Source organism: Sinohyriopsis cumingii, chromosome 10 (genome assembly GCF_028554795.1).
Source record: "Sinohyriopsis cumingii isolate HCF-2022 chromosome 10, ASM2855479v2, whole genome shotgun sequence".
Taxonomy (NCBI): Eukaryota; Metazoa; Mollusca; class Bivalvia; order Unionida; family Unionidae; genus Sinohyriopsis; species Sinohyriopsis cumingii.
In genome coordinates, this window is record NC_142970.1 from 51,884,603 (window position 1) to 51,911,746 (window position 27,144).

At 38.3% G+C, this 27,144-nt stretch overlaps 1 protein-coding gene across 5 annotated transcripts in view; it reads left to right on the plus strand.

Annotated features, from left to right (window-relative positions):
- Positions 1 to 27,144, plus strand: part of LOC149790152 (frizzled-5-like) — a 176,346-nt gene that overhangs the window by 81,644 nt on the left and 67,558 nt on the right. For 4 of the 5 annotated variants that reach the window (XM_089972139.1, XM_089972140.1, XM_089972138.1 and 1 more), the window contains one exon: positions 18,866 to 18,923. The gene's annotated coding sequence lies outside the window, so the exon portion shown is untranslated. Of the gene's footprint in view, positions 1 to 18,449; positions 18,469 to 18,865; positions 18,924 to 27,144 lie in introns of those variants that run through there. The other variant, XM_089972141.1, reaches the window with a different exon arrangement.

Sequence of the window (27,144 nt, forward strand, 5' to 3'; positions counted from 1 at the left end):
TTATTACAAGGACGTATTTATAGTACTTTTTTTGCAAGGACGTATTTATAAGTACATTATTGCAAGGACGTATTTATATTACGTTATTGCAAGGACGTATTTATAGTTCTTTTTTTGCAAGGACGTATTTATAAGTACATTATTGATGCGACGTATTTATAGTGCGTTTTTGCAAGGACGTATTTATATTACGTTATTGCAAGGACGTATTTATATTACGTTATTGCAAGGACGTATTTATATTACGTTATTGCAAGGACGTATTTATATTACGTTATTGCAAGGACGTATTTATAGTACTTTTTTTGCAAGGACGTATTTATAAGTACATTATTGATGCGACGTATTTATAGTGCGTTTTTGCAAGGACGTATTTATATTACGTTATTGCAAGGACGTATTTATATTACGTTATTGCAAGGACGTATTTATATTACGTTATTGCAAGGACGTATTTATAGTACGTTATTGCAAGGACGTATTTATAGTACGTTATCGGAATGACTTATTTATAGTACATTATTGCCAGGACGTATTTGTAGTAAGCTATTTATAGTACGTTATTACAATAACGTATTTATAGTACATTATTGCAAGGACTTATTTATAATACATTATTGCGAGGACAAATTTATTGTACGATATTGCAAGTACGTATTTATTGTACATTACTGCAAAGACGTATTTATAGTACGTTATTGCAAGGACGTGTTCATAATACGTTATTGCAGCGGCGTATTTGTTGTTCGTAATTGCAATGGCTTTTATTTGTGCGTTATTGAATGGCGTATTTATTGTGCGTTATTGCAATGGTGTATTTATTGTATGTTATAGAAATGGCGTATTTTTGTGTGTTATTGCAATGGTATATTTATTGCGCGTTATTGCAATGGCATATTTGTTGTACATAATTGCAATGGCGTATTTATTGTACGTTATTACAATAACGTACTTATTGTATGTTAGTGCAATGACGTATTTATTGTTCGTTATTTCGATGACATATCTAGTGTACGATATAGCAATGATGTATTTAATGTACGTTATCGCAAGATGCTTCAGATTTTTTTAAGGCAAATCAATACTGCTAAATTATGTTAGATATTTCCCCTATTAATCTAAGAGTTTATTTTCAGAATTTAGATATCATTTCAAAATGACTACCTTATCGGCAAATGAAGAACAACATGTTGTTGTTGGTTGAAACGCCATTTTTCAGCCCAAGATAGGCTATACATGGCGGCCAGAATAACTGATGGAGCAGCAGAGGGGGCGAATCGGACATTTTGTCCAATCGTTATTTTGCTTAATTATTACTTTCTGCACTCAACGATCTAGTGTCGTCAGCGCCTGGTAAAAAAAAAACGACGTCGTCGTTGGGGAATCGTCGCGTCGTCATTTGGTTTGATTAACACCTTCTGCGCGCCGATCCCCAGCGTCGTCAGCGTCCGGTAAGCACGTCGACGACCGCGTCGATGTCATTGCCCCCTCTGCTGCTAAGAGGTTATTTACAATGAAAATTATTTACAACTAACCGAATATTTGGTCAAGTCCGATACGATATCGTGTCCGAGGATCATGTAAATTTATCGTTATGAATCCATGTGGGGTCGACTGAGCATGACTAAAAAAGTTTCGAAAAACATTAAAGTCCATGTCACCGCCGCACCATGTCTGCCAAATATTTCGTAGCGTGTGTGTATCAACGCCGTTGAATACAGCAAGAATATTACAGTTGTCTCTGATTACTTTTGGAATCTGAGTGTATCGTTGAGTGACATATATCACGTCGGTGTTTTTATGCCTGCCTCTGGAAAATATCCTAGCTGGGTTTTTTTGATTGTCTAACATAACATCATCGTACACGACTAGATTGTTAACGTCGCCATCAATATCATCAATGCCTGGTGCATCATTGATATCTGTAATAAACTCAATAACATTTTTTTCAGCGATCGCTGATGCATTCTCGTTGAAATCTTTCAACACCTCGTAGCATCGTTGATCATCTACGCTAGGAGCAACCAAATACAACTTATCCCACTTCATCCATCTCATTATTAAATTGAGTAACAATTGCGTCTTGCCGGATCCAGATGGTCCGATGATAATCATCCGGATCGAGTTTGGTAACGCTGCAACATGCTTAACTGGTTCTCTTGTTTTAGTCGCCGAAAAATCAATTATATTCATATCTCTATACATAAATTATGGATCTATATTGTGTGAAGTGTAGAGTGCGTACTGGCACAAATGATATGACAACCGTTACGACAAGAAATAACAGATCGGCGCTTACTGGTAAGTGTGTACAATGCGGTACAAAGAAATTTAGATTTATTTCTATTAGACCCGGAGATGTTTTAAAAAAAAGCGAGGAGGTGACATCGCAGCCAAATTGGCAAAACTCCCCGGAACACCGTGGGCAAAGTATCCAGGAGAAAAACACCTCCCAGGATATAACTACTGTGGCCCCGGAACACGATTAGATATTAGACTCGATGATCAAAATCAGCCCAAACCCGGTGAGTATCCAATAAACGCTATCGATAAGGCGTGTCATGCTCATGATGTTGCTTACAAAAGTAGCGATCTGCAACAGCGTCATATCGCGGATGTAAAATTAATTCACGCGCTAAATGCTATTCCTGATAAATCCGTCAAAGAAAAATTGGCCTCATGGTTGGTAAAATCGGCTATGAAAGGTAAATTAATGATTGGCGCTGGTAATTAATAACAATCATCCAAGAAAAACGATGGATTCCATCTATTATTCTCCGAGAGGATACTGGAAGGGGAAGGCCGCAATTGGTAAGCTTGCAAGCGCTGCAAAGGTAACAAAGACCACTGCGGCTAATTGGTTATCCAAACAGGCTATATGGCAAATCTATCTACCACCGCCTAAACAAATCAACTTCTCGCGCTTTGATGTCAGCGTACCTAATGAAGTTCATCAGGCTGATATACTATTTCTGCCGCATGACAACGGTTACAAATACGCGCTAACCGTAGTTGATGTTGCGAGTCGACACAAACAAGCGGAACCGTTGAAAACAAAGTCAGCAACTGAAGTAGCCGATGCGTTTGAGCGGATTTATCGAAGAGGTCCTCTGCGCTGGCCAAATCTATTACAAGTTGATCCTGGTAGTGAATTTCGCGGCGCTGTTTTATCAACGCTGAAACATCATAGCGTCGCGATACGACGAGGTCATACTGCGCTACATCGTGATCAGGCAATTGTTGAACGATTCAATCGGACTCTCGCTGAACGGTTATTTGGATATCAATACGCGAAGGAATTCATCCAAGAAAAACGATCTCGTGAATGGGTTAAAAGGTTGCCAGGTGTAATTGCAGCGTTAAATAACGAGATTACCCGAGTAATCAACATGAAGCCCAGCGACGCGATTAAATACGAGTATATACCCGGAAAATTAAAAATAAATAGCGTTTCTAAGCCGATTCTTGGCGATGTCACTGTTAGATATCTATATGAACCAGGAGAGCTTGAAGGCGGTAAAAAAAGGGCTACCGATCCTATTTGGAGTGTTACCACACATAACATATCAACGATAACACGATCAACTGGTAGACCACCGATCTATAGACTGGATTCAACTGCTCCTCAGCGCGGATTTACACGCGAGCAACTACAAGTGATACCTAACGATACTCAATTGCCCCCACGTGGTCTTAACTAGCGCCGTTGCGTCTATTACACTCAAGACAGGTCAACCTCACATTGTTTTTGACATGACCGAGACTGTTATCGATCCTATCCACGGTAAATTGGCGAGTGTCTTTATCCGAATAACGCCAACTCATTATACAATTGCAACTCGCGCAGTGATTATTCTGTTGTTGTCGTAGCGAGATTATTAATTCGGCATCAATATCAAAACGCCGCTGTTTTTTTTTATCCTGTTGGCGGTAACCCGAGAGTTTTCTATCAATGACGCTTGCATCGATGGTGACTTTGTCGCCGGCTTCGTCGGTGGCTTCGTCAATAACAATTCTTCGAAGCTGATTTATCCTTCGTACTCTGGACACTGCAAGATAGACTAGATTCGACCATTCGATGCGATTATCAACTATCCAAACAATTGTGTCCGTGATGGTTAGTCCCTGCGAGGAATGTATTGTTGTTGCGTATCCTAGCGTCCACGGGGATTTATCAGCACGTAGCGCGTCCTCGACGACGCTGATATCAACGAGCACGATATCATTCAGCACGAGAATTTGTTTTTCTGTCCGACCTGGAATTTCAACTTCAATGTTCTGCCGCCGTGTGTCCGCGGGTCTATAACATAACGGCACTGGACGCGTTGGAAACTTTTCCTTATGCAACGTAAACAACTTCCGCTGAAGTGTGTCTCTGACTATCTTTCTACTCGCTACAATTAAATCGTTTGGTCTCCATGTTTCCCAGAATTCATTTAACGGCGTTTCCGGAATCACCTCGCGAATTATTTCACATTGAATTCTATCCGGCTGTAATCTGATTAATTTCTTAACCTCGCGCAGTTGTTCATCAAGTGCTCGGTAATCAGTATCGGTTTCTTCATAATAGTCCACAAAACCCCTTAACCAATCATGTGGACCCTCGCCGACAAATGGTGGTGGTTGGCCATGGTCCCCACACATGATTACCGCTGTATTCGCGCGCAGCAACCACTCAAGAAACATTTGTAAAGTATCTAACGAAACAGTACATATCTCATCCCAGATGATAATGTCGGGAATAAATTTTTCACCCATTCGATCAGGAGTCCACTCACCGCCGCTGTATCGAAAAAAGCTGTGATAAGTAACGGCGTCAACATTTCGTTGTTTTATCTCTCGCGCTAGTCTATGGGTCGGTGTAAGCACGATTATACTTGCCCGCGTTCGAAATAATTCAATTGCCCGAGTCGTCTTTCCTGACCCGCCACAGCCGCTTAAATAAACCGTCTTGTGTCTACAAATTGGATCAGAACACGATGGTGCATTAGACCATTCTGACAATTTATCACCGCGTAAGTAGTTGTTCTCAACGGTGACATCTGCTGACGGGGAATAATCGCGTCGTATTTCATTTTTAATTCTCCATGTACCCCAACTCTCGTCCGGACTAGTAAACTCGGCTACGTTTCCTTTATACGCTACGTCAACATAAAACGAATCAACGGCTACTCTAACCGCGGTATCGGGGAATCTATTTATCATCGAGAATAAATTGATAGCGGCATATCCCAGCATAGACGCCCTCAAATGTGGATACGCCGGGCTGTCTCCATCGCTGTAGGTAACAACTGTACCCAACCTCGTTCCATTGGACAAGAAAGCTGTTTTGCAGTTCACGTATCTATTTTTTGCCACTGTGTCCTTGATTACGAAATCATATTCTGCGTCATCTATAATCAGCCGTGAGCAATATCGTTTGTAGTCGTGGTTTTTTCCACCTTGTGTGAACTTACCAATTATTCTTCTACCGAGATCTTTTGCCTCGCGGTTTCGTTGGTTAAATATCCTCCTGGACCATTCGATGATATATTCCTCGTCGGCATCAATGTTTTTTCTGGACTCGTCAATTATGCTATCTAGACGCTCCGGTTCTGGTAACCAGACTTCAGTCTGTGCCCGGTATGATATAATCGCGTCACTGACAATCAACGAAACTAGCATGCTACAATCAATCATATACCGTAGCAGCGCTATTGGCAGCCATCTCTTTTCAGCCATGTGTCTACCGATCCAAATATAGCAACAGCGATGGAGTCCTGCCGCGAATTCAAATGATACTATGCGAGCGAATCCGGTTAAATCAAAATCAGGCAGTGGTCCATTAATAGCAACACGAATCATTTCATGACTGGGGTGTCCAAATCGTCTAAAGTACTCAGCGGCGGATCCATACCCGAGAAAACTCGCTGGATAACAGGCAACCATATCAACCGAGATCATAGCGTCGCGGTTGTATTCAGTGTTCCATAGTCCACCGTGATAGTATTCCAAACAACTGGATTGTACATCCGGTAGAAATTCTCTGCGCGTTGGTCTCCACGCATTTTTCCTTGCTGCAACATGAGCTACAACCGATGGAATCGTAAAACAATTTGTTAGCAGTTGTTCATCATGCTCCTCAAATTCTATGGCGGTTTTTTTCATCCTGTTGTGAAATGCTTCAGTGCGATATAATTCACCGTTTGGTCTTACAAACTGATCAAAGGTATCCGCATCGTTTTCAGCGCTGCGAAGTAACCACATTGATACAGGGTCGTTTTTACACAAGTAGGCAATAGCATCAAATAGTTTCCTCTCCGCGAGAAAACCGTCCTTGGAGAATTGTTCTCCCAGGAATTCTTCGGGGATATACTTTACTGTTCTATCCCGTGGAAATATTGTGATCACGGGCGTCCATGCGTGTTCGTTATGATCAATAATTTTGATTGGGGCTCCCTTCGATTTATACTTCGATTCGTATAATACTTCACCGGTTATCGTTGTAACGGTTATTGGAAATCTCAGCGATGTTTCTAATCTCGCTATGTCGCTGATGGTTGCTCCACGCTCTTTTACGGTTAGTTCCCACTGGTTGATTTTGCTACGTCGTAAATCAGTCAATTTGTTTCCTCGACATGCATTTGTAAAATGCTCTATTATTCGTTCTGCTACACAATTTATCCCAGTTGACTGTTTCATCGGTTTCAGTTTTCCGATATCAGGTTTCTTATTTAACGGGTATATTCCATAAACAACTGCTGTTTCAGGATACGCTCGTTCATAGTATGGTTTGTCAATTCCGGTTAACAACCCCGGCTTGGAGTCGCGGCTGACAGTGACTGTTTTCTTGTCGCTGAGAACTGGTTCAAATTTATCACGCATGATCCAATCGCCTGATTCCACCCGGACAATGAATTTTACTCTGAAGAAATACCTTTTACCGTCAAGTTGTGATATTATCATTGCTGCGCGGTTGTCGTTCATGGTAGCATCAACAATGCCATCAATTCGAAATGTTGACCAACTGTGAGATGCGCCATCACGCTTGAATTCATTGATACAATCGCGTATTTTACTCAACAGGGTTTTATCGTTTATTAACGCTTTTGGTGTGTCCTTGAGGACTCTATCGAGATTAAACCTAATATTTTTCCGGGGCTTAATTGCTGCCAATCTCTCGAACTCATCCATATAATTAAAACAAGTATTTAAATGAAAGAATATAGTATAATGAATCACTGCAAATGGTTGATGATTGGGTCGACAACCCCGTGCAATAAATCATGTAGAGGTGAATTCTGCGGGTATCATTTACAAAGCGTTCGTAATGGTTCTCTTGGCCCCCTCCCGTGCTTGGTTTGCCACGTCGGTGTAAGAGGAAAATCACAGTTGTGTATCAATTGTGGCGGAAAGCGATACAGGGAACTAAAACGCTATTATGACAAGCGAATTAAAAACGCCGTCATTTACCCCACCGCCGACTTCGTCATCAAAACCCCCCAAGACTACGTTGAAAGATTCATAATTAAACCAAATAATAAATTAGACAAGTAGTATTATTATACAAATGGACCAAGAATTTCAGCCGCATCCCCTGCTCGTCAGTTACGAGGCATCTCGCGACGGTATTGTTAGAAATCGTAGACTGAAGAAGCCGGTTGGATGGAAAAACAATCACGGGTATTTAATGTTTACTGCTGGAGGGAAAAAATATCTCTGTCACAGAATCATCTATGAATGTTTCCACGGATTGATCAAAGATACTCTCGTTATTGATCACATTGATTCTAATTATCAAAATAATAGACTGTGTAATCTGCAAGCCATCTCTCAGAGTGAAAATAGTAAAAAAGGCCAAACTGGTAAATACTCAAAGAAAGCAAAACCCGTAAAGTCATTTGATACAACAACTCACGAGGAAAAAATATTTCAGTCGATGAATGAGGCAGGAAAATATTTTGACATTTGTATCGCCTCAATACAATTTGTTGCAGAACGAATATATCAAACAGCGATCTCAAAAAAGACGGGTCATAGAATTCGATTTTCATATATAACATCAAAGGGAGATAACTCGTTTTGTGATAGCGTCGCATGACAAGAGTTACGTCCCTTGAAGTCTAATTAATGTTGCGTTCCTTGAAGTCCAATTAATGTTGCGATTAATTAATCATTTTACGATGAAAACTAATGAAATACACGCTATTATCTAACAGCTGTATTCTTTTTTTTAATGTTTTATTTGAGTATTTGGTTTCATTTAAATGCCGTGAAACACCATTAATAAGTATTTAAGGATTCAAACGATTCAAGGGAATTCAAATTAACACACACCTTGTGACTGACGCCGCTGTATTAGTCACTTTATATACAAGATGACTCGTTATAAGCCTGGGGCTTTCGAAAGCCAATTCAACTAATCAAAACTAACCCACGCTCTTGACCCGGGCGTGTGGTTGTCTTTTGTTCACAATCATGCAACCGGGTTAATTTAATTGGGTTGCTTTTGATTGGTTGAATTGGCCGTAGAGTTCCGCCCCGCCGTGTTATGTTTGTGCTGTCTTGTGCCGTCCCATCATCCATCAATCATTTCATAGTAAATATATTCATCCTTAATTAAGTACATGTAGTGATGTCCCCCAAGCATATCTTCTGGGCGGTCTACGATGACGTTTGTCACCCTAGGCCTCCCTCCCGGAGATGTATGCTTTGGGGTTCCAAGATGTGAATGTCCTTAATTAAGTATATGTATATGCCTGTAATCTGCCACAACACTCGAGTGGAGATCTACGGCATTGTACTGTCCATGTATGCCTGCAATCTGCCACAACACTCGAGTGGAGATCTACGGCATTGTACTGTCCATGTATGCCTGCAATCTGCCACAACACTCGAGTGGAGATCTACGGCACTGTACTGTCCATACAAAAAACGGGGTCAAAAATGGCCCCAATAATTTTATTAAAATTTTTGATATTAGAAATAAGATGTTTTATAAGAATAATGAATATCGAAGACATCAATAATATATTAACTGAGATTTCAAAATTAAAAAATCAAGGAATTGAATTATCTGATGGTCTCGACAGTGAAAAAATATTATCCGATTATGAGATTATTAACGAACAGTCGAAACGGGGGCGTTTTACCCTGGCCCGCGAGTATTTTTTTATAAAACGATTACAACATACGATTAATGAGAACCTGTACCACAATGACGCAAATGCATTCATTGGACTATTTACTGCCGTTGAAATAATACGAAAAAAACTCGGACGTGTTTATGAACGACGCCGGGAGATTTCTAGTAAGATCAAAAACATTAGAAGGATTATAGACGAAAACTCCGTGGAGCTCCCGATGGTACACTCGGCGGAAAATTAGAAAATTGCGGATCAATTTACAATAATGGTAGGTGAATCACTTACTACTCGGCTAGCCAGAGAGCGGCTAGCAGCGCTTAAAAAGTTTATACCGTTACGAGACAGGGTGAGAGAGAAACTTCAAACGCGACAACAAATGCAAACCGATTTTACTGTTGGAAGCGAACAACTCTTTGCCCCGGTAACTAAAGCGACTAAGGATGTTACGGCGGCAACTGTACCCGTTCTTGGTGCGCTTGAAAAGATAGCGGCAGAGACAAAACAAACAAAAAGGTCTTTAGAAACACTCCCTGCAAAAATAGCGGCTGCTACAACACGGAGGCCACCACCACTCGCTATAACCGAACCACAAGAACCTTATGTTACAATGGCCGACGAGGAAGAATTAGGTGCTACTGCGAAAGAACCAGAAGAAGAAATACCCGAAGAAACACCCGAAGAAACATCGAAAGAAAAAAAGAAAGAGGGAAATATACCCCGTAATGTTCTTAAAAAGTCCGCAATAGATCAAATTAGAGACATCGACGACGATGAAGAATTAGTTAATTTTGTTGCTACAACATCAACTAAGAGCATTCGAGATGAGTATATCAATGAAGGTTACAAGAAAAAAATAACCTCGACGGAGAACTGGGCAAGAATAGTGTATTTAGCGAGTAAACATAGAGAAGCATTACCACATCGTGGTGATCCCGATTACGATAAATTCCTCGAGAAAGTTAAGAGTAGAACACCAAAAAAAGGAAAAGGATACCCTGTTGGTAAAGAATCCTACGGCGTTACCTGCCCTAATAGTGTTCTCAGTGATATATCACGGCTGGAAGTACTAATTGGAGGAAAACGAGCCGGAAATAACTCTCCGGAAATAATCAATGAGGCCGCTGATATTTGCAAGCGGTTATTTGCAGGCGGTATTATGGACATTAATGCATATCGAACGCTCATAGACGAGCTCGTGGATGATTAATTGGAAAACTGGTGTTTTTAATAAGGATGATCATACACTACAACCATGATAAACCAGTACTCGTCTACGTGGTAAACTCGCGATTGCCTATTTACCGCGCGTACTATGGAGATGGTCTCGGTAGCACCATTGCGGGGTTATTTACAAGAATGGCTCCAAAAGTAGCGCCGTTAGCCAAACAATTAGGAATGAAGGCTATTGATGTTATTCGTGATAAGGGTATTAGTGCCATTGGAGATGTTGCCGGAAGGGCGCTTTCTGCCGCGCGAGACAAACTAATGTCGTTGGTGAAATCCAGGAGAAAAAAACAGAAACCACCGGTGATGCCATCAACGACAGTGATGCCTGCAAATGTCAGTAAAGTAATAAATAACGCCGTGGAAGAAAAATTAGAGTCGTTGGCGACGACTTCGCCATCCGCCGATGCGGCAACCAACGCGCTCATGAACGCGATAGCGGGGAGTGGTTTAAATTCAAAGAATTTACGACGAAAAAATCGCAATTGAAAACATCAACATGATAAATAATAGAATGTTTGCGCGTACCGCTGATCCCGCGTTTGATATGGACGCCCCAGTACGCAGGGATGATTCTGTCCGTGATTATCAATATTATTCTTATTATGCAGCGCAACCTGACCTACGATCGCGAATTGAACTTCAAGTCCAAGATACCAGTAAATACTTTCTGCCGTGTGAAGCGTTTATCGAAATCGAGGGAGAACTCGTGACAAATGCCGCCGATAATGCACCATACGCAGATGACCATCGTGTTCGAGTTGGCTTCGTCAACAACGGTATCATGGCGTTATTTGAGAGCGCCAGATATCTTATTGACGGGCGAGAAATTGAATCAATAGAACGCGAGGTTGATGTTGCAACGACGATAATTGGGTTGGCGAGATACTCGGATGATTATACAAGATCGGCGGGCCCATCTATGATGTTTGCGAAGGACACCACCAATAACGCTGACCATATTCAGTACATCAACGTGCTGGCGGAAAGAGATACCGCAACTGACCCACAGGCTGAAGCAGCCAATCCAGACCGCAGAGCAAGACCAGGTGCTAATTTTAATATTATAAAAAGCACCAACAATGATTACAATCTAGGATTCGCAGCACGAGTAGGAATGTTGCAAGGACCACGCCGACAGTTTTCATGCGCGATTCCACTCCATCACATATTTGGATTCTGCAGAAATGTCAGAAAAGTTGTCTATGGGGCTAAGCATACAATCGCGCTGACGCGAAGGGGCGATGATAACAATGCAATATGGCGTGCTGCTGGCGTCGCTGCCGGTAAAGTCATTTTAACTAAAATGGCATTGTGGATGCCGGTGCTGACTCCATCAGTTACCACGGAAGCACGATTGTTAGCATTTATGGAACAGGGAGGGAAATCGTTGTTGAGTTGGCTAGCGGTAACAACTGATGCTAAAGAGGATAACGTCGCCGATACGTTTACATGGCACCTGGCATCAAAACAGGGTGTTTCAGCCCCGCGTCATATATTCATAGCGCTACAGAATAGGGAACGATTGGGCAGTCAAGAACGCAGCCATATGATATTTGATCAATTAGGAGTCAGGGATGTTTCGCTGAGAATAAACGGACAACAGGAACCATCCGAGGATATACAGCTTAATTACGGCGACAACCATATCGCACGTGTGTACCATCGATTGCTGTCGTATATGGGTCGTGATCAAAACGTCGACACTGGTTTGCAAATATCACAACTTGATTTTAAAAACCTGTATCCGATTTATTATTTTTCGCTGGAACATCTTGATTTAACGAGACAATCCGTCGTTGATATACACTTCCGAGCTCGTATAGCCCCGGGTGGTGTTAATTATAGAGCGGTTGCTGTCATTCTCAGCGATAAATCAATGCTGCTAGAAGGTGTTGGTGGACGAATGAGAATCGTTGATGCGCCAGTGGAAAACATGTAATTGAAAGCACAAAACGCGTTTACAATAAATGTCGTATAGTGTCGTCAGTGTAGAGTTGACTGATGGTCAAGTCAAGAAATTACGATCAAAGTCGGCTAAACAATGCGGAACCACAATAACGCTGAAGCCGTCGCAGATGGCGGGTGGTAATCATAAGATATCGTTGACGGCGCGTCAAATAAAACATTTCAATGATGCGATGAAGAATAAAAAGGGTGTTCAAATAGATTTTTCGGCCGCAGCAATTAAAAACATGGAAAAGACCGGTGGGATATTTCCGCTGTTAGCTGCGATTCCGGCATTAATTGCCGCGGCCGCACCAGCAGTGGCTAAGGCGGCGGCGTTGGGGGCCGTTGGTACCGCGGCGGGAATGGCATTGAAGAAGGCAACCGGGAAAGGCTACAAAAAAAAACGACCCGTAGCCGGAAAGGGTCTAAGACTACCGGGAACCCCGTATTCATGGTATTCGGGAAAGGGTCTAAGACTACCGGGAACCGTTTATTAACGCAGGAGTCAATGACTCCTGAGTCAATGACTCCCATGTCTAATTTTGATTTAATAGACGCCGCAAACGCGTTAGCGATAAAAAACTTCAGAGGTGTTTTTATGAGGGATCAATTACCGGCGGCCCCAAGGAATACTGAAACCGGTATAATTAACCTCGATGGGTCCTCCGGAGCGGGAACTCATTGGGTTGCATACGCGATTGATCCGCGTGCGATCGTCTATTTTGATTCATACGGGTTAGCCCCGCCGAAAGAGTTTATGCGGTATATCCGGGCGTGTTCAGCCCCGGCGTGTTCAGCCCGGGTTTTTTATTCCACGCTGCCAACACAGCAGTTAAGTGACCCACCGATATGCGGCCGTGAGGTATTGAACGTACTCGCGGAGATTTCATCATCGCGAAAACCACCTCATGTGGTTGTAAACGAATACACTAGTAGGGTCGTAGAAGCTCAACGGATTTTAGAGAATAACATTTACAATAATAATGATTGATATTTGGGGACGACCGGTTTCGGCGCTGAAAGAATCCACGGAAACGGCCGCCGCCGACATAAAAAAAATAATTGAGGATGAAATCGCTGATATGTTGAATTTAACAAGTGTTGACCCGGGCGAAATAGTTGTATTTCAAGACCGCCAGGGTAAATTGAAATCCGGTAATATGTCACTGAATGACGTTTTAACACGACAGCGTGATGCCGACGAGGGCTCTATCGCGTTGTATACCGCCGACGGACGAATCAAACCGGGTGAATCCATCTTGACGATAAATGGAAAAATAAGTACACTTGGCGACAATTATATAACCATGTCAAATTCGTTAAAGGGTTTACGTAGTGAAATTAAATTATATGAAGAACGGATCGTGTTGACGCTAACGCATTTCGACGATGTGCAACACATTGTCGAAAGATTTTTTCGGGGATCCACGACGGCAGACGAACCAAATCTTGTAAAAATAAAAAATACTATTTCGGATCTTATGGAGATGTCGGCCAATTTACCCCCGTTGCGAAAAAATGTTAACAGGATCGATGACAACTTTGATAAATTCTTTGGTAAAAAAAATACCAAGCCGGATGAGATTACAATAACTATAAATGATATCACTGCGTATGGACAGGAAATAAAAACAATCAAAACTGATGTTGCAACAAACAAAAGGAGTGTAGACGCGCATGAACGGGAAATAGAAATAATCGGCGCTAATGTTGCAACGATCATAAATAATGTAGACTCGCATGGACGGGAAATAGAAATAATCAAAACTGATGTTACAACGATCATAAATAATGTAGACTCGCATGAACGGGAAATAGAAATAATCGGCGCTAATGTTGCAACGATCATAAATAATGTAGACTCGCATGGACGGAAAATAGAAACAATCAAAACTGATGTTACAACGATCATAAATAATATGGACACGCATACACAGGAAATAGGAACAATCAAAACTGATATTGAAGCGAACAAAAAAAATATAGACGCGTATTGGCGGGGAATAGGATTAATCAAAACTGATGTTGCAGCGAACAAAAAAGGTATAGACGTGCATACATATGAAATAGGAACAATCAAACTTGATGTTGCAGCAAACAAAAAAAGTATGACCGAGAATACACGGGAAATAGAAACAATCAAAACTAATGTTGCAGCGAACAAGAATAATATAGACGCGCATTGGCAGGAAGTAGGAATAATCAGAACTGATGTTGAAGCGATTAAAGACGGGCTACCGAGAGTAGCAGAGCAATTTGAAAAAATAAAAATCCCTCATGAGAACATCATCAACACAGTATACACAATTCGGCATGGATCATTCGATTGGACTCCTACACAGAATACAGTAAATATCACCGCAACTGTTAAGGGCATTTATCGATTGACACTGATTTCAATGATGCAGTTTAATATATTATCGTCGAGTTCATCCGGGTTTAACAATACAATATCAACAATTATAGACAAGAACGCAACTGAACTATTTACAATTTATGCCGTTGATAGAAATCTAGCCGGGGCAAACATTACATGGTATGTGGAATTTGTAGCGAATCTAAGTAATTAAAAACACTAGTTCTTTTAAAATAAAAATGACCACCAAGGAAATTGAATCAGAGGTATCACCGACGTCACATCAATATCGATTCGATACCGCAAAAGAATTCTCCGCGAACTTGAAAACGCTTTCCGAACAATACCGTGCAAAAATAAAAAAATACCGCCGAAAAATAACCGCCATCGACGCGGTCGTGTACTCGGTGTCGGGTATAGTGGCCGGTACCGGTGTTATTTTATCCACGGTGACCACGATAGCCCCGATCGCTGTTCCAATCGCTGTCTCCGCGATGACAACAGTTGCTGGAGTCGCCAACGCAATCACTAGGAAGATATCATCGTGTTTTCAGAAAAAACTCAACGAGTATACAGTAAAACATCAAATAGTATCCGACGCATACTCGAAATTATCCGGGTTGATCTCGTTATCGATTGATAATTTGTTCGTATCCGATGTTGAATTCTCCACGATGGTCCAGTTATATAGCTCCGCGATGTCAAAAATCGAGGATTTTCAACTGGAAGCCGAAACCACCTGGTTGTTGAAATTAGACACTAAAGACAACAAATAATAATAATGTCGCTGAACCCCGAAGGGTTTCAATTACTTCAGCGGATCGCGGAGAACACCACTCCGGTACAAACAAATATGATATCAATAACGTCAACGAAACCCGAATTCAGTGTGAACTTCCCGTCGCCGGTTCCAGTGAAGGAAATAGCGCTGGCAAAATTGCGAGTATATCACAGTTGGCCTAATATTCGAGCGGACGCATTTAACGGACAACAACCTAATAACTCGCTGGTTTTTGCACGGAAAAATAAACCCGATGGGACCCCAGACTGGGAGGAGGTTACAATACCAACTGGGTCATACCAAATAGAGCAAATCAATAAAGAATTTCAACGCAGAATAAAATCGATCACAGGAAAGGAATCAAAAATCGCTATTACGGTTCATGAACCGACGTTATCATCGACGATTGAAATAAGCACACCGGGGTATATGGTTGATATTTATAACAGTTCAATAAGAACCATACTAGGATGGCCTAAGAATCCACCCGCGGATTTGCACACAAATGTGCAATCGTATCATGAGATTAATCCCAGTTATCTGAATGATTTGTCTATTATAAGAAACACGTTATTACCCAGCGAGTTTATATTTCAAGACAGGAATACCATGCAATGGTTTTTTCCGTATAAGAAAACTCCTGAATTGTCAGCCAAGGTCACAGTTCGTTTAGATGATATCACTGGTGCGTTTGCCGAGATTAATCGTAATTACCAATCACAACTAGAACAGCTACGGAAAACAAAAGCACGAAAACACGTTGAGGTGTTAAATCAACTTATATCAGACATGGAATATATTAATGAGCGAATCGTTAAGACAATATCCAATAGCAGCGATGATAATAAACAAAAATTCCTAACCGGGTATAATATCACAGAAGCCGATTTACCCGATTTCAAGTTTCCAGGATACAACGCGCCTGAACTAAGAAAGTCTCTTAATGATTTTCTCAGTCCATCAACTTATATCCTCAGACACGATAACGGGGATGATGGTATGCATATTGCTCCATACAACGTAAATATCGCATCGGTGATAGCAATCAATCTAGTGTGTGATGTTATCGAAGGGAGTTACCAGGTAGATACCAATCAATCAAATCAAGCTCAACAGGGATATATCCTTTATTCATTTTCACCAACAGCCCCTCCCGGATTTTTAATCGTTGAGAATCCGATTAATCCGGTCTATATGCGATGCCATGATCGGTTTTTAACGAGAATTAATTTTAAACTCACCGATCAGTCAAATAACCTAATTGATCTACAGGAGGAGGAGTTAGTGATCACTCTGTTTGTAAGATCATTGTAAATAACCTCTTAGCAGCAGAGGGGGCAATGACATCGACGCGGTCGTCGACGTGCTTACCGGACGCTGACGACGCTGGGAATCGGCGCGCAGAAGGTGTTAATTAAACCAAATGACGACGCGACGATTCCCCAACGACGACGTCGTTTTTTTTTTACCAGGCGCTGACGACACTAGATCGTTGAGTGCAGAAAGTAATAATTAAGCAAAATAACGATTGGACAAAATGTCCGATTCGCCCCCTCTGCTGCTGATGGGGGGATAATCCGGGATACCGTGCAAGAACCACCTACCAACGGGAAGCTGCTATCAAGCTTCCTCAGATACCAGCATGAAGATGAAGCAACAATTTTTTTTTTAAATAAACAAATTACATTCATAATTTTCTGAAATAATTCAAGAAACCATTTTAGTTAAGATACATTGACTCTTTCTTGTCTATGAGAAGCGACACTCGTAAATTACCATAGATTCACAAATTTCCTTTGTTGCTTGATTGTCATGAATTCTTCATATTCGGGATCCTACACTATTTTTTTTTAAATGTAAAATGTATCAAACGAGTTGAATATTAATGTGTGCTTGTTGCTAGGGTCATATTGCATCATGCAATGAGTGAGATGATTTTCATGTCAAACTGAAACCAAATTTGAAGTTAGATGTATCATATAAAGTCAAAAAGTTTGCATTTCTCCTTGACAGTGCTATGAGACGTTGTTCTAGTGTGGCGAATTATTTTTGACGCGACGTCATGACTAGACGTGACTTCATGACTAAGAAATGTGAACGTTGTTTCATAAATTTATTTACTATTTAGTTCTCGTAGAGCTGGTTTTCACTGAATGGTATAGCGTCACCTGATGTGTGATAATTCCTCTTATAGCATGTTCGTTCTGCACGTGCCATGATCATGACGTCAATGACTTTTATATTGTGCACAACGCTAAGTTCTATTTGTCATGTGATTGACACGGCATTTGTACAATTATTAAGAAAACATTTGTAGACATTGCTCTAATGAATATGACGTTTTTCATTGACATCCACTACATTCTTCGCAACGGTCTTAACTACAAGATCATCTACTTAATTTTGTTAATTATGTTTTGTTGTATTCTCAACACTTTCTTTTCCCAACCATGCGACGTAACATTGTATGCGACGAAGTAATAATTAGTCGTTGTTTATCTTGTCCAAGTTGGCATATGATGAAACGATTTTTATGTGTGGATATATAAGGTAATTTCCAGATACAGTGGCGCATTCTCAGGTAACCTCTGACCTCATCCAATAAGATGCACTGCAATTCAGGAGCGAAATTAGAAGTTATGCACCTCCCGAACCAGAAAATTTCAAAACAAATTTGGTGAGCTAGCAGAAATTATGTAAATAATGTACCAGCAAAATGTCATTGTTTTACATAGGAGGAAATATGCACAGGCACTTTGGAATGTAACAGATGCTGCAAATGCTCCAGGAATCTAAAGATGTCTCGTCGCCTTTATTTGTTCTGAGATTTGTTACTCTCTGTTACTGGATTGCTGATATCAAGTGATACTTGGGCGTTGTATTATTTGTACACATCTGAGAAAGGCATCTAACACATAGTGGAGGTTCTTCTCTTTATGGAATTCTCAGAAATACTGAGATTTGTAGAATGCTACTGGAGTACCGTTCTAAGATTGGTAGCCTGCGTTATTGCACACTTTGAAAATACAAGGGTACCACATACTAAATGTACTTTATAACTAACTTGACTATAATAGAGAAGACAAATACTTATTATATATCAACGGGTTACAAGAGTTTCGTCCTTGATCTTCGTTTAGGAAAACCAAACAATTACTGAGAATGGCAATTGTTTCAATTTTTGCCATTTTTTCTTCTTCAGGAAACGAAGATACTTTGATAAACATCGTCTATCATTTCTGTGTATAAATATCCCAAATTTTTATGAACAACTATAAAATCTGTGCGCATAAATTTATGATATTTCCTGAGGATAAGTAGGAGAGATGTGAAATATTCAGTAAACGCAACGAGAAAGATACAGCTATGTTTTACGGTCAATATTGACACATTGATTAGAAATGTTTTAGTTTTTTTTTTTTTTTTCAGACGGATTAAAGAAACATCAAGGAAGAAGAAAGTCATTGAATGAAACGAGGCTTGAAAGGTAAGGCTTACAGAATTTTCGCAAGTCTTCTTGGTTAGAGAAAATGAAACTTTAAACTGTTTGATGCAATATTATATATTTCTGCACAACACATACACACACACAATATATATATATATATATATATATATATATATATATATATATATATATATATATATATATATATATATATATGTGTGTGTGTGTGTGTGTGTGTGTGTGTGTGTGTGTCTGTCTGTCTGTCTGTCTGTCTGTCTTGTTTGTTTGTAAGCAAAGTGTGTTACTATTTAGTCTCCTGACACTGTTTCGTACTGAAAGCGGAAACACATGCTGTATCTAAATCTATTCAATAGTAAGAAACGTAATCAGTAAAATATTCCATTCTCTGTCATCAAAGAGTGTAATGAATCAGATATGCCATTCTCTATCATCAAAGAGTGTATTCAGTCAAATGTCATTTTCTGTAATCAAAGAGTGGATTCAGTCAAATATATCATTCTCTGTAATCAAAAAGTGTATTCAGTAAAATATGTCATTTTCTGTAATCAAAAGTGTAATCAATCAAATATGCCATTCTCTATAATCAAAAAGTGTATTCAGTCAAATATGTCATTTTCTGTATTAAAAAGCAGTTAAACATGTCATTTTCTGTAATCAAAAAGTGAATTCAGTCAAATTGTCATTCTCTGTAATCAAAAATTTTAATGGATCAAATATGCCATTCTCTGTAATCAAAAAGTGTATTCAGTCAAATATGTAATTTTCTGTAATCAAAAAGTGTATGTAGTTAAACATGTCATTCTCTGTAATCAAAATGTGAATTCAGTCAAATTGTCATTCTCTGTAATCAAAAAGTGAATTCAGTCAAATTGCCATTCTCTGTAATCAAAAAGTGAATTCAGTCAAATTGCCATTCTCTGTAATCAAAAAGTGAATTCAGTCAAATTGCCATTCACTGTAATCAAAAAGTGAATTCAGTCAAATTGCCATTCTCTGTAATTAAAAAGTAAATTCAGTCAAATTGCCATTCTCTGTATCAGAAAGTGTATTCAGTCAAATTGCCATTCTCTGTAATTAAAAAGTGAATTCAATCAAATTGCTATTCTCTGTAATCAAAAAGTGAATTCAGTCAAATTGCCATTCTCTGTAATCAGAAAGTGAATTCAGTCAAATTGCCATTCTCTGTATCAGCAAGTGTATTCAGTCAAATTGCCATTCTCTGTAATTAAAAAGTAAATTTAGTCAAATTGCCATTCTCTGTAATCAAAATGTGAATTCAGTCAAATTGCCATTCTCTGTAATCAAAAAGTGAATTCAGTCAAATTGCCATTCTCTGTATCAGAAAGTGCATTCAGTCAAATTGCTATTCTCTGTAATTAAAAAGTGAATTCAGTCAAATTGCCATTCTCTGTAATCAAAAAGTGAATTCAGTCAAATTGCCATTCTCTGTAATCAAAACGTGAATTCAGTCAAATTCCCATCCTATTCTTGACTTTTGCTTTGGGAACTCAATGAGTTCGAAATTCTTCTTGAGTTGGAAACTTAAACTCAAGTTCGAATTCCTAAAATTTAATATTATGCTTGAAATATGCCCACCCATGTGCATGCTAAAAAGGGAACCAACTGTAGGAAATTCCTTAAAGTTTTTAAATTGTAAATTTATATTTAAAGAAGCTATGCTATGGTGTGATGACATTTTTTACTTCAATTAATAGCAGCACAAAATGTGATATTTTCTCGATTTTTTGCTTATGTAAAGTTATTTTAGCGGGTCACAAATATTCGGAAAAGAGTAAAAGAGCACAAAAATTTATTAAAAAATAATACTTGTCCCTGAAGGTCACTTAAAAGTCATATATACATCTTTTTCTGATGTCATTTGACACCTGCCACGTGCTAGTTTGTGGTCAACAGTTTCCTTTCCTAAAAACATGAATTCAAACGATATCATTTAAGAAATGTTTGCACATAAAGCTTTCCAAATGTAAAGTAGCACACTGGTATTCACGGAACTACTTTCAAAAGTGTTCCTGGGACCACTTTAGATGCAAGCTGTACCGTTACGGATGAAAACAAAAGCGGACAAAAATACTACAAATAAAAACAATATCTTTGCGCATATGAATTAAGAGACTTTTTGGAATAAGAAGCAATTTGTTTAAATCGCTAACCAAGGCAGTAATATATGTATATGAACACATGTCTTCCTAAAAAAATGTGTTTAAATGTCATTGCAAATATAGTAATTAAGAGGTGATATACGTGCAAAAGCAAGGTATGCCGATTGTGTTACTCGCCTTTTGCGCTTGGGAAGGATATTTTTTAACGTAACTTTGTAATACTTGCAGTATTTATTGAAAATGTTAATAAGCGTAATGACGTTCGTTTCGATGGCCGTTTAACTATCTAACGTTATGTACTATATAGTAGATGAACTAGGAAGTTAGGAATATACCTTTTGTACAATATATATATATATATATATATATATATATATATATATATATATATATATATATATATATATATATATATATATATATATATATATATATATAGTTCAAGACAATGTGCCAGTGTATAAGATTTAGTGAAAAATGCAGCTTTAGCTGCTTTTTAAACATATGGGCAATGTTACCCACGTTTTGTTTGAAGTTTTGGGTAAAACATGAAACGATAAACAGCCGCTTAATTTATCGTTCGTTTGGTCTATGTTCAACTTGATTTGTTTATCGGAAGTAAACAAGCAAATGTGTTGTAACTCTGTTTCTGAAATTGTTAAAAAATGTTAAACTCAATCGATTTCCATTGTTGTCGCCAATTTCCCGATAGCTCTACGAGGTTTGCGATTTTGATCGATAATTCCTGCAACAATGGTTAGGATTGTTTTTGACATTGTGTGATGGTGGCTAGATTGGAATCTTGAGCTCGAATCTACAAATGGTGGAGTCTCCATTTGCCGAAAACATTGCAAAGGGCGATAAAGGTAGTGCTTTGAATTTCAGGTATAGCCAGACAGTCGTGATAACATAAAAAGATTGTGAAATGTCAGAGTAAAATAAATTCGTCTCCTTAGATGTTACCCCCCCCCCCCCAAATAGTAACCCCATTTTACATAACGCATTTAAATTAGCAAGGATTGTAAGAGAGCGAAATAAGCGAAACAAAATTGTATATTTCAAAAAGCACAACAAATAAGCCTCGGATAATCAAAGAGAATGAGAAAAAATTAAAATGGTCGTGTTTCTCCTCCTACACTTATCTTTCTCTCTCTCACTCTTGTAAATTATTGATGCGTTATCATCATGTATGCAGTAGCTTATTTCGAATGTGTAATTGGCATATACAAGAGCTTATAATTTCCAACAAGATCAATATGGGTCCATCCTTTTACCTATCTTCCTAGCTCTATCGCCAATTTGAATATTTCCCTGAATTTAAAATCCGCCTTCACACTGCCATTGTCACTGCATTTCTCAATGCAGGTAACTTGTAACCAAGTAAGACATAGAATATATAGGTATTTGTCAAACGCCGCTTGTTACGAACGTCGTTCAATGCGCAAGCGCATGAATAAAACAAAAATGGTACTGGGTATATAAGTATATTACTATAAAAATTTAGATTATTATAAAAATATAATGAAGCCGAGAACTTCGAACTGAAAATTTTAATTTGCTTATTATCAACAAGCACATCATAAAAACAAATGCATCACAAGGCTATTAAGAAATGTTTGTAATGACAATTGTGAAAGTTTGTTTGAGACTTCTTTTGAATCCCGTAACGATTCAGTCCTGAGGATATTTAGCTTCTTTGTCAATATTACTGTCGTAATGGAACATAATTGTCACGGCGTTAAGTTTCCAGCTCTATGTTCTCTTTAGCTTTTTAACCTCAGCATTAAAATACGTTGACCATTGTGTTTAAAGCACCTAAATGAACTGCAACTGGCCGTTTAATGACGTAATTAGTTTTGAAATAAACGGCTTTGGAAAATTATTCATACTTTTTAATGATTTATTATTTGTAAATCGATATATATATATATATATATATATATATATATATATATATATATATATATATATATATATATATATATATATATATAATTTTTCACTGTTATTATTGAGGTAACTCTTGATGAGAGCTATTAACAATGAGTGAAAATTTTAAAACTAAAATATAACGAATGACTGTAACGATCCCAAATGCTCGTGAACTATGGATACTGTCAATTAGCGGCCTCATTGAAGCGATAAAACTTTAAAAGGTTACTTTGATTTCTCGCAGTCTGTATGTTCAAACGTTACCGTTTCCTCAATCCATAGGACGATAGACGAAGAATCTTTTAGATTATTGATTGCTCATACATCTAAATCAGATGCATTCATCATATCCTCAAAGTTCTCGATACAAGGCCATTTCTGTCAAGAAAAAGGATCTGGGAATGCATGCTTTTCCTCAGCGTGAGACATATCTACAATAACGATATCGTTATATCCTGCAGCCAACAAAGAAAAGCTTCAATGGAAAAAGAAAATGACTGAAGAATACAACGTAAAAGCACTTAGAAGCAAAAACATTTCACCATTTATCTGCAATTCGCTCGGCATGGTCAATTTCAAACGACGTTTTATCGGGGTCTGCAAGAAAATATATCTCTTAACCTGACCCGGTTATCACAGATCCATTTAGCTATAAACAATTCTGATATGTGCTAAATGCAATTTGTACTGATGATGATTGTTTTACCTAATGCATCCAAAAACAGACCCCCGCCTCAGTGAATGACTCTAAGTGGGATTTGGAGTCGTATCGTAAAATGGAGATTAACTGCTAACTAAAACGAACCATGTAGTTGTATGTTTTATGGTTAAAACGCAGTGACATTATTTTCGTATAGCTGCACTAAATTAAGCAGGATCTGCAATTTTGTAAAGTTTTAATAGATCGGTGTATAAGTATGTATAGCATTTTACCGGAACTAGACTGTGCCTCTGATCATGCTAAACAGCTTCGTCATGGTATAGAACCTTGAGCTATCTTAGTTTCAGTTCCATGGTCTGGTTCAAGTTGTTGGCAGTTATCTCCTTATGGCAGCTATCTCCGTAATCTTTACATTCTGTTATAAAAAAATCTCGAGAAACGTCTTGGAAGAAAACTTTTCATCTTCGGAATGAAAAAGAATACAACAAAAGTTTTTGGTCTCATGTTGATGAGATTATCACGTGATTAGATATTTCCGTTTCCCACAAGTCATACAAATATTTTAAACGAGTTTGAATGAACTTATGTTGCACTGTGTTAATTATGGCATATTTAATTACATTTAAAATAAAAAGACTGACTAAAAATAATAGCAACACACATATTTTTTAATCAATTTACAAAATAAATAAGTTAAGACATACAGTGATTTACAAATAATTTGGAATGTAGGATCATTTTGTCAAGGTCAATACTGTTTGGTTTCCACAGGAAGGGACAATTTTCAAATATTGTCTTAAGCTTTAATTGATTAAGCAAACGCAGACATTACCACGATATTTTGCATCCAGTGCTGACATCTGCCAACAGTGGCACTTTGATGGGTTCTCTCTCTCTCTCTCTCTCTCTCTTTCTCTGTATATTTTGAAAGGCAAATTTTCTGCCGCAAAGTATTGCAGACCTAAGTACAAAGTCACTATTAATTTCATCTTATCGCTTGATATGCAATTCCAAAACTTCTCGCGACATTGCTGCATTAATTACATGCTGGCAGAAATATATGTTTATTTGATCGAGTACATATGCACGTAATTACCTACGTCACGTTCTTTCCCATTCCGTTTTTCTGTATTTTTAGCAAAGGTTTCTTTGCTGTATAAATATAATTAAAAAGACAAATCCCCCGAGTTCATCTCTCTAACTCTCTCTCTCTTCTCATCATTTTCTTCTTCTCGTTTCTTTCACTTAATCTGTTACGAGATATGATTGATGGAAATTATTTCCGTGTAAATTATACAATTACATATTCCTTCAATGCGGAGACAATACACTTAGTTGCTTAAATTATGAAAATGTTACGACTATTACAATCAAACGACAATGCGAGTCTCCTTCCATTAACAAATACATGTCGTCAATCGGGTTATATGCTATAAGCAAATATTTGTATTCAAATGTTTGAGAATAGCCATGACAATTCTATATATCACAATAGTCTTGCCAGTCTGTGTACTTGACAGTATTCTTGACATTCTGTATACATCACAATAGCCTTGACAATTGCTATACATCACACTAGTCTTGCCAGTCTGTGTACTTGACAGTATTCTTGACAATCTGTGTACATGACAATAGTCTTTACATGCTGTATACATGACAATAGCCTTAACAATCTCCATACATCACAATAATCTTGCAAATACGTGTACTTGACAGTATTCTTGACAATCTGTATACATGACAATAGTATTGACAATCTGTATACGTGAAAATAGTCTTGACTATAAGTATACATGACAGTAGTCTTGACAATCTGTATGCATGACAGTAATCTTGACAGTCTGTATACATGACAATGTTCTGGACAATCTGTAAACATGAAAATAGTTTTGACAATCTGTATAACTGACACTAGTATTGGCAGTCGGCATATTTGACATTAATCTTGACAATATGTCTATTTTACAATATTCTCAACACTCTGTGTACATAGCAATGTTCTTGACAATCTGTATACTTGGCAATAGTTTTGACAGACTGTATACATGACAATAATCTTGACAATCTCCGTACTTGCCAGCATTCTTGATAATATGCATGCTTGACAGTGGTTATATTTGATACTGATACTACGAAGCTTCATTTTCGTAAACAAAATTTTGAACCTTTTGAAACAGCGCGTCCAAATACTATCCATAATTTTACTATTATGTCATCATTAGTTTTCAACCAATCAGAAACGGTTATGTCTCTTATTTGAAGAAGCTATTGACTCCGTTTTTATTCTTTTGGAATTTATTATTGCAAGTATTTAAAAAATACTTTAAAAAACATACTTTGCGACTGCCAGTTTTCCTTTTGACTAAATATTTCTTTAAATAACAGGTTAACAGTTAATCCCTAAATTTTCCAAGATTAATAATGAGAGGCTCTGTGATTTTGAAGAAAATGACAAATTGTAATGCAAGATAACGGATGAGACCCTAGTAAACCCAATGTTTTATAGTATAGACTAACCCAATCAACAAGTACGTTACATTTATTGATATTGAAATACAAGAAAATACTTTAAACCTATGCAAGAACAGAATGGAGTTTTATAGGAATTTGAATTTATTTATACATCACGGAATAAAGATACCAACGATAGGCAAATATTAAATATTTAGAAAGCAAAGTCTGTATGTATTTTTAAAAAATGTATTTCTTGTGAATGTACGGGCTGAAAATCAAAACAACGATCAGAATGTAGTCTTTTGATGCAAAACAATTATTTATTATGCTACCACCCTTTGATCTCGTTTGATCTCGTTTGATTTTGTTGGCAGAATAATAAGATGTGTATTGGTCTCAGTGATGCAGACATTAGACTTGATGTTGTAATGTTTCTTTCTGTCAGTTTCCAGCGTTGATACTCAAACATGTTATCGTTTATAATATTTAGACAGGCTTGTAGTCACTGCAGAATATTGCAGAAGTCAAATTATAAGTGTCCATGTAGGCTTCAGTTTATCGCTTGATATGCAATCCTAGACAATAACAAGTGCAAGGAATTCAGCCATAGATTCTGTAATTTATTGCCATAAACCTAGTAAAGGAGGTATATCCTGTGAGTGTAGAGTAACTCTATGTTTGTGTGTGTGTGTTTAGATTTTTACCATAGCTTTACCAGTTGAGTCATATCGCCACGATGTATGCAATGTGGCAGTTTATAGTGATGTCTAGCACATGTGGTATCATGTCCCACCCAGTCAAATTATCCTGACACTAGGCCGACCAGTCCCAACACTAACCTCTTAACGACGAGCGCCAAGCAAGGCAGCTGCTAGTACTATTTTTATAAGTCTTGGCATGACTCGGCAGGGGTTCAAACCGGCGACCTCCCGCATCCGGGTCGGACACTCTAACCACTAGGCCACCGTCGTGTAAGTAACCGATTTTATTTGTAGCCAGTTGGTTCAATGCACTTGTCTTAGTACAACATATCGAATTCACTGATCTACTACATTCAAGAAATTTAAAATCT